Source organism: Castor canadensis, chromosome 3, assembly GCF_047511655.1.
Source record: "Castor canadensis chromosome 3, mCasCan1.hap1v2, whole genome shotgun sequence".
NCBI classification, from domain to species: domain Eukaryota; kingdom Metazoa; phylum Chordata; class Mammalia; order Rodentia; family Castoridae; genus Castor; species Castor canadensis.
In genome coordinates, this window is record NC_133388.1 from 87,217,348 (window position 1) to 87,230,673 (window position 13,326).

Sequence of the window (13,326 nt, forward strand, 5' to 3'; positions counted from 1 at the left end):
AGTGAATTTTGATGGTAAGAGGAGACAGGTATGGGGTACGAACTGGGGCAGTTGCAATTTATTTTTAATACTTGGCATGACTAGAGACATTTTAGCTACTAGTGGTTGTTTTATAATTGCCGTTGTATTGCTGTGTTAAAACCTAGTTTAGAATGCAAGTGCTGTTATATACATCATGTATATGACAAGTTAAAGGGCTCTTAACATTGAGCTGAATAATGAATGCTTAGTGTGAGTGAGTGAAAAGGTTATTGAATGGTAATACAAGCTATCCTTTTGGCAGGGCTTTAATTGCAAAGTAGTCTGAGAGTTAGTGCATGTGCATGATGGGGTGGTGACCGTGAGAGCTTGGGCTGGGAAAAAAGCAAGGAAAAGGAAGTACTGCAAGACTGCCCTTGCATGATGAACAACCTGAGCGCCCATCAAGTGAAATAACATTGTGAGTGAAATCACAGCACATGGCGTGGTACATGGTATCAGTCTAACCTGATAGCCGTGATGATGGTGGGGAGAACTCAGGGATGCAGGCTAACACAAGGTGCCCAGGGAATGACACATGCCAAGGAGGACTAGAAGAGCCCAGGGAAAGAGGATTTTGGAAGACTCAACTAACAGTGGTCTCTCTGTGACAAAATGCCTGATTTAGGAAGTACCAACTCAAGCCCCAGACTGGTGACCCAGATGTTGAGTTGCGTCACAGCTGCAGCACGTTAGTAAAACTGTTGCCTTTATTCACAAATCTGCCATGTTTTGTTGACCTACAGCAGGACTGGGAACTGTACAGGACAACACACCAAAGGTCCAGCAGAAATTCCTTGTGCTAACGCTGGCCCAGAGAACTCCTTGTTAATACTGTAGCACAAACTATGTATCTATCCATGCAAGTGTGACAAGAAAGAGACTAGAGCAGCAAAACAAAATAAAGTTTTAAATGCTATGATAGCTGAAAAACATTTATTTTTGTAGAAAAGATGCAATCCAGACAATTTTCCTCTTATTTTGATAGAGGTTAAATTCTAATCTTCAAATATGTGGAGGCTAAGACAAACTTTTTTAGGGTAGCCAAATGAGAAAAAGCAGCATCTGTGTATACACAGGAAGGAACTGTGCCAGGGGACTGTGGTTCACATGAAAATCAGAGCCCTCCTTTTGTGCCAACCAGGGACAATGGCTCACGCAAGACAGAGTACAAAGAAGCTTCTGGTTTTTCTCGGCTCTGCCAGACTGTATGAAATAGCTGATTTTGACTGGTAGAGGAGGACTTGGAAGACACATGGAAAAGGACAGGATCAAAATCCAGAGGAAGGACCAGAATTGCAGATGCCACATAATGCCAGTGAGACATCTTTCTGCAGTCCAGGTTGTTGCCCTCTTTTGACACGCCTTTGCCTTGAATCCAAATCTAGAAGTCAGCAGTATGTGGTTGAATTGCTACCCTGGTTGAGTGGGAGACTTTTAGGCAAGCCCCTGCTGTCTTCTTTTTGTCCTTTCATTTTGGAGAAGGGAGTAGAGCTGAGTGAAGGCTGTTGTGAAGAGCAAGTCATCTGTGCCACCATCGCCAGATGGGATGCGGGAACATAGGCAATTTATAAAACCTCTGCAGCAGCTTCCACGACCACAAGGGATGATACTGGTGCAATTTAGCATTGTTAAACTCAAGCATTCACCTCATGCCAATGTGTGTAGCTGTGCTCTCTCACTTGAGCTTGTTCATTTGGAAATACAGAAGGATGAGGCATTATATCTTTAAATAAAATATTCCCTTTCACTACATCTGTGTCTCAGTGATCCCTACAGCAGAAACTCAGTTCAAACATTAAATTCAATAATCACATATTTAACACTTAGTATGTAATGCACTCTGGAAAGTGAAGATGAAAATAGACCAAGGAGCTCTGCCCTGGAGGGGTTTATAAATTAGGAGGAGGATGAAGGAAGCAGCCAAACAATCGTGGCAAGAGAGAGCACATGTGAAGTAAGTCAAGATACGCAGTTGGTAAGTAGTTCAGTTGAGGGGAGCTTTTATTCTCAGAGGAGAGTTTTACACTGGAGATAGAAATTTGTAAGTCCTGAGCACATATGTGAAATTTAATTCTGTGAAGGTGAGTGTGCTTCCTTAGGAAGAGATGGAGAAGAGAGATCCAGGTAAGGGCTCTGGGTGCTCTAGTATTTTGAAGCTCCATAGAGGAAGAAGAGTCAGCAATGAGAGCTGGGAAGGAGAGGCCAATGATGGAGAGAAAAGTCAGCAAAGCATATCATATCAGAAGTTAAGTGTGGAAAGCATTCCAAGAAGGAACAGGAGGCCAATGGAAGAGCACACTGCTCAGAGGCTGCATGATTGCTGGCCATTCCTTGTGTTTGTCTCGTGTCTGTTTCTTCCTATTGAAAAGGAAGTCCACGAGGAAAGATTGTGTCTGCTCACACAATGTTTACTCACATTGTGTGCTCAGCATTTGGCACAGGGTCGGACATAAGACAGCTGTTACACAAAGAATGGGGGAATAAAAGCCAGTCTGAGGTATTTATAATTAATTAAGTAGGCAAAGAGTAATATCTGAATAGCATTTTCAGATTCCTGACATGGAGTTGATCCTTAGCAAAAAAATGCAAGCCTCCTTTTGGAACCTGTACAGACATGTTGGCCTCATGCATGCCTCCTCTCAATATCCTTAGACGTCCTACAATCTAGATGCATAGAAATGAGAAAACAGCAAGAATTCATCTGACCAATTCTCCAATAATCCTTTAGGATTCTAGCATTTATCAGTAGAATCTCTTGAGACACTATTGGTTGTGTCATTACAAAAAGAACTCTGCAACCCCAATCCTACATTAAATAGCTATCTTAAACAGTAGGTGTTCTTAGACCATTTAATATGGCAATAAGAACTGTGACTATTAAAGGACACTATTAATAAGCACCCTTACTAAAATTATCTGACCATGCAATTGTTTTTAATATTGCAATGACAATTATCATCTTGAGGGACGGTGACATTCCGAAGAACAATTTGGCAACCGTTGCCCCAGAGTTCTGCAACAATTCTACAAAGAAATAAAATCACATCAAATTACTTTTTGGTCAACATCAGGACAAATTCCCCATGATGGAAACAAAATATCTGGTGGCATCAGAGGGTGTGGTAGGTTGTAATTATTATTCTGAAGTATTTGATTGACCCCTCTTGCCATGTCAGAAAATGATCAATTCCTGCCCATTGCTGTGGGTCCTGTGCCTTCTGTGGAAGGGAGTACAGCTGATTTTTGGGGTTTGGCCATGGAAAGGTCTTGGCCAGTGAGTGTGAGTGGACATGATGTTTGCCATATTAGATCAGAAGCCTTAAGACACATCTTGAGCTTCAGCTAGTAGCTCTCTTGTTCTTTTTATTTTGCCATAAAGAACAGTGTGTCCCAAATGGTGACTTGTCTTTCAGCATGGGCTCTGAAATGGGCAAACACAGGGAACAGAGCTCAACAACCAACTTGTAGCCACCAACTTATGGTACAAGTAGGAGTAAAAAGTAAATGTTTATTGTTGTAAACCATTTAGAATTGGGCACTGTTCCCACAGCAGAGTTGACTAATACACAGAAGAAAATATAGAAGGCTGATAAGAATATGGTTGCTGTTTCTTTATAGAACTCTCAGAAGAGTCACAACTCCATAGAAACAGAAAGCAGAATAATAATGGCTCAGTTTACAGATTCTTCTTCTTTTTTTTTTTTTTTCACTTCACAGGGGAAAGTTTTGCTCTGACTAAAAACAATTCCACAAATGGAAACAACTCAATGTAGGCCAGATAAAGGTTTATAGATCTAATGTAGGTTACAAGGTGTCTGCATGTCCGCATATCTAAGAAGAAATGTCAATATTTCATACCATGTGAAATCAAAGAATACACCAAAGAGGAAGTTCACAGCCAGTCTCAATGGCACTGTCTGCCTCCCTAAAGGGGACCTTCTTTCTTAATAGTCTTTCCTGGTTTCCTCATGGTTCTGTTCAGCAGGATAGGGAGCAGCATCAAGGTCTAAGAAATCCCAGAGGTTTGGGATGGTTTTTTAAAAAAGACAAAATGTTAAAGGGAGTGATCATTATTGAAGGAAAGAATGTTTTTCTTTCCCTTTCCTCTTTCTCTTTGCTTTGCCTAATTTTTTATCTTCTTAACCCAGATCACTAACATTTTAGCTGATCTTCCCAATGGTGTGTGCCACAGCTGTAGTTTGAAAATCTCTAAGGTTTCTGGGACAGGGAGTTAGTGACACCCTCTAACACACTCTTACCTCCCCACATAGAGAAACTGATCAGGTCTAACCTTAGGTTCAGTATTTTCCCATTAAATTTCAGTTTATTTATTTTCAGCAATTTAACTGAAAACATCGTAGCTGTGTGTGTGCATGCATGTGTGTGTGTGCGTGGGTATGTGTGTGCATGTGTATGTATGTGTATGTATGTGCATGTGTGTATGTGTGTGCATGTGTTCATAGGTGTGTATGCGCATGTGTGTATGCATGTACATGTGTGTGCATGGGTGTGTATGCATGTGTGTGTGTATGGGTATGTGCATGAGAGTGTGTGTACATGTGTGTGCATATGTATATGCATGGTTGTGTGTGCACACGTATGTGTGCATGAACTCCTGAGGATGCTCATCTTCCTTGGTAGCACATCCTTAGGAACCCCTCAGAATACCTTGTTTTCTGTGATAAGCTTGTGCCACCTCTGAGAATCCTTCCCAAGTCCTGGGCTATCACGTCATTCTCCATGCTCTCACAACTGTTTGCTCCTTGCTTTGTTAATAAGACTCTATTCTCATGTCTGTTCTCCCAGTAGAAAGAGAACCTTGAGGACAAGAATTGAGCTTTGGTCGTTTTTGTAACTCGGCATGTGGCACAACACCAGAAACGCTGTACATGCTTAGTTCATGCTTGAAAGACGAGAACGTGTGTCCCTGTAATTACAGACTTCTGCATTTTAATAACACAGCTCCTGAATTCAGCCAAGCCAAATAAAAAATACCAAAAGGGCTCATCATAGGTCCAGTTAGAAGTTACTGAGATGATCATCATTGTTCCTCATAGCTAGCCAGACTCTCCAGGAAGGTTCTACTTGCTGTTCAGTGTCCCTACATGGAAACTGTCTCAGACTGGCAGAGGATCATCTGAACTTCAGTTGTCCTATGTGCCCAAGAATGAGCTCTTGAGTATGCCAAACAGAATGGGTAGAATCAGAGGCCTCTGAAAACCCTTAGACTCCAGCTCTGGGTGACTCTTGAGGTCTCTAAGACCATTAAAGAATAGGAATATGGCAAGATTTAGGGCCCTACTGTAGCCCAGAGTCTGTATTGAAATAACCAATTTTTGGGAACTCCCAAAATCTGGGAGATTCATCCATTTATTCACACAAGGACATTTATGTAATTTTCAAGTTCAATGGAAAGCAAAATCTGATTTTTGTCCTTATTCTCTTAGAGCTTACAAATTAGTGAGAAAACATGCATAATTAAGTTAATGAAATATCATTATAAGTTGACATATGAAAGCATTGGAAAGGAACAACCTGAACAACCTGAAAGGAGATCCAAGATGTTTCTGAGGAATTGATGGGTGATCATTTATTTAATCAATGTTTAATGAACATGTAAATTGATGGAGGGATTCCTGCTTGACCTTTAAGATCCCTTCTGGCTTCCAAATTCAATGATTTTAATTTCCTGTTTAAAGTCTTAATTGCTCAGAATGGAGATCACAGCTTGGATTCCCTTGAGTCCATTTCCTTTTTGGACTCTAGCTGTATATTCCCTAGGCTCTTTCAAGATGCTGTAATAAGTACCTTCTTCAAGGCTGTAACAGCTTCAGAATCTACAATGTGTGGTAGCATGGAAATATATTCTCTTTGTTGGCTGGCTGTGGCCTGCTCTCAAACTCACATGGTTTCAGATGCCCTTCTTTTCTCTTGCCTCCCCTCATGGCCATGGTTCTACCGTGTGCACGAGCGTTTTTTAAGTGTAGCTAGCCAGTGGCACTGTTCCTGGACATGGATGCCTTCTTCTGGCTGCCTTTGTGTGCTCAGAAAGGAACCTCCTATTCCTAGCCTCACAGCATGCCCACAGACTCCTCTGCTTGGGAGCCTGGAGGAAGTGGCATGCTTATAACCATGCCCTGATAATTGAACTCAGACTTTTAATGATAGTTACAAAGTGAACTTAAAAAGTTAAGTGATAAAGAGAACTAAATGTTTTAAAAAAGTGGGTACTCTGCGATTTCTTCTTCACTGTTCTGAATTTTCTCAGCTGAGCCTTTTTCATGATGGGTAAAAATCACAGAAAGCAGAACAATGGAGATAATAATGATATGAACTCAGCCAACTTTCATTTACCTCTATTGCCCACTCTCAACTGGAGTGGAGAAGAACATGGATGATATAGAAATAATAGCTGATGTTCACGTCATTCATTTGGCCTTGGGATTCTGTAGAGACCCTTGGTACATGTCCATACCATGCTAAGGGCCTCCAATGGCTCTGTCTCTACCTGTGAGGGTTCTGGTATCACATAAAGACTTCCTCAATTACTTGTTAGTAAGCTCAGGAATTACTTGAATTTCTCCAGGTCTCTACTTCTAATTCCTGTCTGGCTTCCTTTTTCATAGCTTTGTGTCTATAGTCTCAGATCACTGTTGGACAGTCTGGCTGCTTTCTCTTAGGATGCCCCTCTCCATTGACTCCAGGTTCTGTTTTACATGTTCATCTCAGATTCTGAATTGCCCTACCCCACAAATGCTAGAACTCTGTAGTTTTACCATCCTGCTAGAGGAATGGACCACTAGAGACACACACTTGTCTACTCTCCTTCTTCTTCCAAGTTAAATTCATGTTCTATTTTTATGGCTTGATATTGAAATGGTTGAAAGATCCTGGATTTCAGTGGATAACCCATGATGACGTGGTAAAAACTATATAGATTCAATAAATATTATTTCATTTCCTATTTTTCCTGTGGATGAACAAGTAGTATTCATACCTAGAATTTAGGTAACCCTTCTTCCAGTGAGCATATAAGGATACGATATCATCCTAATAAGGATGTTTATTATATTAGTAACACAAATGATCCACTATGTGGTTTTGGGATGACCAAGTGCTTATCAGTGAGTTCCACACCTGCTTGCACAACAGAATTCCTGTAGGGGATTCTTACAAATAGGATTCTTGCGCAGCATTTGGGAAAACAGATTTATATTCTTCCATCTTTATGAAAAATTTCAACTAATGATGGATGTTATGGTTTAAATGTGTCCCCCAAAGTTCAAGTGTTAGAAACTTAATCTCAAATGCAACAGTGTTGAGATGTAGGACCTTTAAGAGATGATTACATCATGAGGTTTTACCTAAGGAATAGATTAATGCCTCAGGATACATTAGTTTTCACAGGCATGGGTTTCTAGTAATAGGATGAGTTTGGCTCTCTTATCTCTTGCTCTCATACTCTATTTCCCTTCTGCTGTGGGATGAAATAGTATAAAGGCCCTCTCCACATGTCTTGTCTCTTCATCTTGGTCTTCCCAGACTCCAGACCTGTGAGAAATAAGTCTATTTTCCTTAAAAATTATCCAGTCTGTGGTATTGTTACAGTAGTATAAAATGGACTAAGACAAGGGGTTCCCTAAACCAGTGCTTCTCAAACCTCAATATGCATATAACTTGCCTGGTGATCTTGTTTAAATGAAAGTTGACTCAGTAGATGAAGGATGATGCTTAGGATTCCTCATTTGGACAAACTTCTAGGGGATGCTGATGCTGTCAGTCTGGAGTACACTTGGAATAGCAAGGTCTTAGACCCAGTGGAGGGAAGGGCCATAGAAGCAGAGGGAGTGTGAATTACCTGGGAAGGCAGAACTCCAAGCCCAGCCCAATTCAATCAAAATCTCTGGGAATGCATCTCAGACATTGTTCTTTTCATAGAATTTCACCATACTCAGAAGATGGAGATCAAGAACATTGTGGTTTTTTGGCCTGCCTGGGCAAAAAATTCACAAGACTCTCAACCAATGGTTGGACAATGGCAGGTGCCTGCTATGTGGGGAAGTACCAATAGGAGAACAGAGGTCCAGGCCTGCCCAGAGAATAAAGCAAGGTCTTATCTCAAAAATAACCAATGTAAAAAAGGCTAGCAGGGTGGCTCAAGTGGTAGATCACCTGCTTAGAAAGCAGGAGGTGCTGAGTTCAAACCCTAGTACTGTCAAAAAAAAAAAAAAGAATTTCCCTAGGTGATTCAAATATGCAAAATATGCAGATGGAATTAAGTGAAAACCATTGTTCTAGAGATGATTTGACCATATTTAATGTTTATTCTTCTGACAGGAGAGCAGGAGAAACTAGGCAAGGCCCTGGGTTCCATCCCCAGCATCATACCAAACAAACAGACAAACCCTCAACACTTCCTCTTGTGCTTCCAGCAGAGCTTCTTACAGCAGGTCTTTGGATCACCTGGATCAGAATCACATAGGGAACTTGTTATAAATGCATATTCCTAGGCTTCCCTGGAACCTCCACAGAATAGACTCAAAAATATGTATCTCAAAAATCTCTCTAGGTGTTTTCTATGCGTAATAACATTTTAGAAATGCTGACTTATAAGATAAAATCAAATCTCTTTAGTCTTGTAATCAGAGGTCTTTAAACAAATTGGACACAACCAGAATTTTTGAGTCTTCTCTTTCTGTTCTCCATTGCGCTGATCCCCTGAAGTAGGCAGCCTCAAAAGGAACCCCCGAGAGTGGTACCTTCTGGTAGTCATGTCCTCATGTAATCCCTCCTCTTCAATGTGGGCTTCATTTATTGACTCGCTCTCATCAATAGAATATGGCGGAAGCAATGGTATGTCACTTCCATGATTAGGATACCAGAAGACTATGGCCTCCAACTTTTCTCTCCAGAGTCCTTGCGGTCCAAACTGCCACTTTAAGATGAGCCCTACTGGAGATGCTCATCTGAGGATTCAAGCTGGCAGCATCTACATGAGTGAGCTTGAAGAGGATCCTCATCAGGAGAGTTGACTTCTAAGCACAGTTTTCATGTTCATGTCTACTGTGTGTCCTAATCCTTTAGTTTTATGTGAGGAGAGGATTCCAGACAGATACTTGACCAGAAAAACTGTGTTGGCTACTATAGCCAATAGGAAAAAAGCACTCCTTTGATGATTATTGAATGTTTAAGTCTTTAAGCTCTTGTCCACTAGTCTGCTCAGTGAGTTCCTCCAGGACTTGGTTCCCTGTAGTCTTAGACTCTCTTGGCAGAAATCCATTTTTTAAATTAGGTTGATTCATGGCCAACTCAGAAATCTGACATTGCCAAGAGTATTGGTTTATAAGACCTCTGTCAGCAACCAGCATGGTAATACCCCTCTCTGCCCACTCCCATGTGTGCTAAAAGCATTCAGTACTAGAATCAGTTATGGAAACATTTCAGGAAATGACTCTACTCATTCTTCTTACAGAGTAAGAGTTAAGATTATCTCTAATAGTTTTGGCAAGTTTGATTAGAATGCTAATGGAAAACCATCCTTGCTTTATGTTGTTCACGCACATTCATAGTAATGATAGCAATGATAGCAATGAGAGACAACACTCATGACTGTGGAAATTCTGCTCATCTCAGCCTGCCTCCACAATGACAGGGCCTTCTCAGTATTGGAAGTTGTTACTGTCAACCTGAGGTCTGTTAGAGCTGGGTGCAGGGCTCCTTGGTCTCTCCATATAACTCCTAACAACTTCTTCTGCCTTCTTCAACTGATGAAGGAACTGCAAAGAAAAGGCCCTTGCCCCAACTCAGTTCCAGCCTCTCTTATCAGAGGTGGCTGTTGAGGTTATCAAGAGGGCTTATCTCAGATGTGGTGCACATTTTAGCTGCCCCCTTGGTTTAACCCTAGAGCTTTTTGAAGCAATGAAAGTCTACGGCCATACCACCCTGAACATGCCTGATCTCGTCTGAAGCACTGAGAAACAGAATTTCAGCACAGTGGATATCAGACTCACAGTAGTAAGTCTCTGCATCTCCTGTTGTTGCTTTCTGAATGTCAAGTATAAATTGACTTTTTGAATTATCAATTTTCCCTTGGAAATTACTCCTTAAATTGTCAGTAGAAGTGCTATTTAGTTTATATACTAAAGTCAGGGAGTTATCTTCATTCTTATACCAGCTCATTTGATAATTCTTCAAGTCCCCGCCTGTTACTTTGCAGCAGAAGGAGGCAGGCTTCCCAATTAGAACAGTTAGAGTTTTGGTGTTTGGTTCTAAAATTATATCCAAAGAGACCACTGAAACAGAAATCCTAAAGTCAGAGAAGCTGTGAAGAACTCCCTCCACATCCCTTTTAATCCCCGATTTCTCTAGGGACATACTTCCCTAAGGGTAAAAGGGACAGAGGCCTACCTTACCTGTACAGAAGATGGCAAGATAGAAGAGTGGACAGGTCCACAGCATGTCTCCACTGGGGGTGACTGCCATAGGCTGGAGCTGTCTCCTTGTTGCCCTACTCAGATCAGCTGCTGTCCACCTGTGAGAAGTCTTGTCTGTTATAAGGTGGTTTGATGTTAATCACTTCCTCAGAGAGAGGTGTGACAGGCCAGTAAGGTCACAGGTTTCTAGATTGTTAATTCAGCAAATATGGATTACCTACCTATACGGTTTGAGAGGCATAAAGATGAACAAGATATGGCTTCTGCCTTCAGAGAATACAGTTTTAGGGGAAGACAGACAAACAGCAATTACACAGGAATGTTAGGTGCTATGAAAGAGGTGGATCCAAAGTGTTCCAGGAGCGTGGAGGAAAAGCTGATCCTGTGTGGGATGCTCAGGGCAGGGGACCCTGAGCACTGAGTAGGACATGCCTGACTTGGTGTCTGGGGAGCTCTCCAAGGAGAGAGAGAACCCCATGGCTAAAGCATGAGGGAGCAAACCAGCCTGAACATGATGGTACTTCTGCCTCCAGATGTCTTCTGTGTGGTTCCTATGATCTCCTGACTTGTCTCCTCTTGTCTCACTTGTGGCTATTTCCCCACAAACATTCCATACTTCAGCCACAGAAAAATACTTGCATATTTAAAGATATGTTATAGTCTTTACCTGCCCCTGCTTCTCCCTCTTCTTAGAACAACTTCCTTCTCCTCTCCACACCTCCACCTGAGCGTGGTATACCCTGGGCTCCCTGGATATGTTGGCCATGATACTGATCGTCTTTATTACAATTGTCTGAAAATTGGTTTGTTTCCTACATTGGACTTCAAGATTATTTAGAGCAGGACTTGTACCTTATTTATATTCACATTCCCATTGTTCAGCAAGCGCTGTCAACATTAATAGCTCAGCAGGTATTTGCTTATCCAAGCAGGATTTCTGTCTGGACTCTTCCAATTCTGAAGGAGCCTAGAGGGATAGTTGTGTATCTAGTGAAGACTGGGGTAGAGAAGGATTTGCCAGCAACAACCTAAAACCTGGGGTATCCAGGTTTTTGCCCACTGTCGTAGGTATGCGGGGAGAGACGGGGCACTCTTTAGGGCAAGGGAGGGCCCACCTGGGTAGAACCTGCTTGTAATACCATGTGGCTGACTGCTTAGGTGCTGTCACTGTCCACATCATCTAAATGCAAAAGGAGCGCTTGTTTTGCAGGTCTAACCATTCGTGGTTTTGAATCTTGCTTGCAACTCACCAGTAGCTGGGCAATTAACATCTCTGAGTTTTAATTTCCCCATTTGCAAACGGAAATTGTAGCTACTTTGCAGGGATGCTGTGAGGTTGAAATGAAAGAACACATCATAACCACTTATTTCTTTGCCTGGTACACATTTGTAGGTTCACCACAGGTGTTGGTTTCTTTACTTTGCCTCTTCTGTCTTGCCATGGCAGGGTTAGTGACATCCAAGTCGCCTTGCCATGGCGGAGTTGGGGACCTACCCGAGTTATTATAGACTCCAGGTGAAACAGGAACATGTCATTTTAAGTCTAGAAGAGAACAGTTCTGTGAAGAAAACGTTTCTGTCTAGCTATGTTACACTGCCTGTAGGATGTTGAGCAGATTAATGGATGTGCTGAGGGGGCCATGTCAGAGATATGGACTGTGTAATTGTCTTCTATGCTCTTAGGAGAGGCCTGTCTCTGGTAGCTAAGGATAGGGAGCACATATAAACTAGAGACCCAGTATTGTTTGTCTATCTGGTATGAAGAAAGACTAAGGCTATGGGAAGGAAAAACAGGCCAAATTAACTCAACTCCTAGTGGCTGCTACATGTCCAGCCTTTCTGATGGTCTCTGCTACTCTGGGTTTTGTGGTATCAAACAATGACTCAAATTGCCATGGGACAGAGTGCCAGAACTTCAGATTTTCTCTCTCATTGGAAGTTCTGAGGTCCATTTTTGCCTTTGATTTGAGAATACATCCATTCTTCCCATCCTTTTAGAGTTCTTTGGGTTAAAAAACCCCCCAAAACAAACCACAATTCTCACATAAAGTGTTAGTAACAACAGCCAAGCCCTACTGATGTGTGCTGTGATTGATCTCTGCTCAGGCATGGCCTGTCTCAGCTGCTGCTCTGCTTCTAACTGCTGTCTTTTCTCTCTGGCTTCTCTGGTGTCATTGATGGGCTGGACAAATAACTGAAGAATAGGAACAGCAGTGAATGAAAAGTGGGAGCTGCATTTGTGTATCCCCTTGGTTGGGATGTAGTTAGGCAGGACCTCAGCTTCTGGGCATCCCAGGACTACCTTCAGAAAGAAAGTGATTCTCCTCTGTCTGTCTGATTTGGGCTAAGAATGTGCAGATGGCTGGGTTACTTTATTTTTTGATTTGTTTTACTGAAATGTCTGGGCCCCATTGGTTGTTTTAAAGCTAACATGAGATATTTTTGGAAATTAGTGAGGCATTTTAATGGGTGTCAAGGAAAACCACAGTGTCATTTGTCTCTAGAAAGATTTTGGCGGCTGCTATCCCATCTGCAACTCACTTACCCAGCTGTGTGGCACCGAGTGAAGCAGCTGCGAAGGAAAACAGAGTAGAGGCAAGTTGAGACTCCTTTGAGTTGTATTTTGCTGCTGTTGCTGACATGGGACCTTGGGGTGTAAATAAATAAACTTTTCCATATTTGGTTGCAGCTCAAGATTTGATCCTATTAAGATGTTTTCCTGGCTTCTGTTGTCCAAGTCATCCTGAGCTCTAAATATTCTAATTCTAAGCTGTACCTTCCTCCTGGAGCACTCCCATAATTGCTACAACCAATCAGTTCTCTTGCCCCCATATGTCTGATTTGGCTCCTCTATTAGACTATTAGCCCTACC

General features: G+C 41.9%; 1 protein-coding gene and 1 long non-coding RNA gene across 14 annotated transcripts in view; one reads left to right on the forward strand and one right to left on the reverse strand.

Annotated features, from left to right (window-relative positions):
- The window catches only part of LOC109697566 (uncharacterized), a 30,632-nt gene extending 21,561 nt beyond the window's left edge, over nucleotides 1-9,071 (forward strand). For 5 of the 13 annotated variants that reach the window (XR_012446226.1, XR_012446230.1, XR_012446229.1 and 2 more), the window contains one exon: nucleotides 647-9,070. This is a non-coding gene — a long non-coding RNA (uncharacterized lncRNA). Of the gene's footprint in view, nucleotides 1-646 lie in introns of all 13 variants that reach the window. The other 8 variants (XR_012446236.1, XR_012446232.1, XR_012446235.1 and 5 more) reach the window with 3 other exon arrangements.
- Nucleotides 1-13,326, reverse strand: part of LOC109697568 (M1-specific T cell receptor alpha chain-like) — a 685,092-nt gene that overhangs the window by 129,012 nt on the left and 542,754 nt on the right. The gene's annotated exons all lie outside the window — the stretch shown is intronic.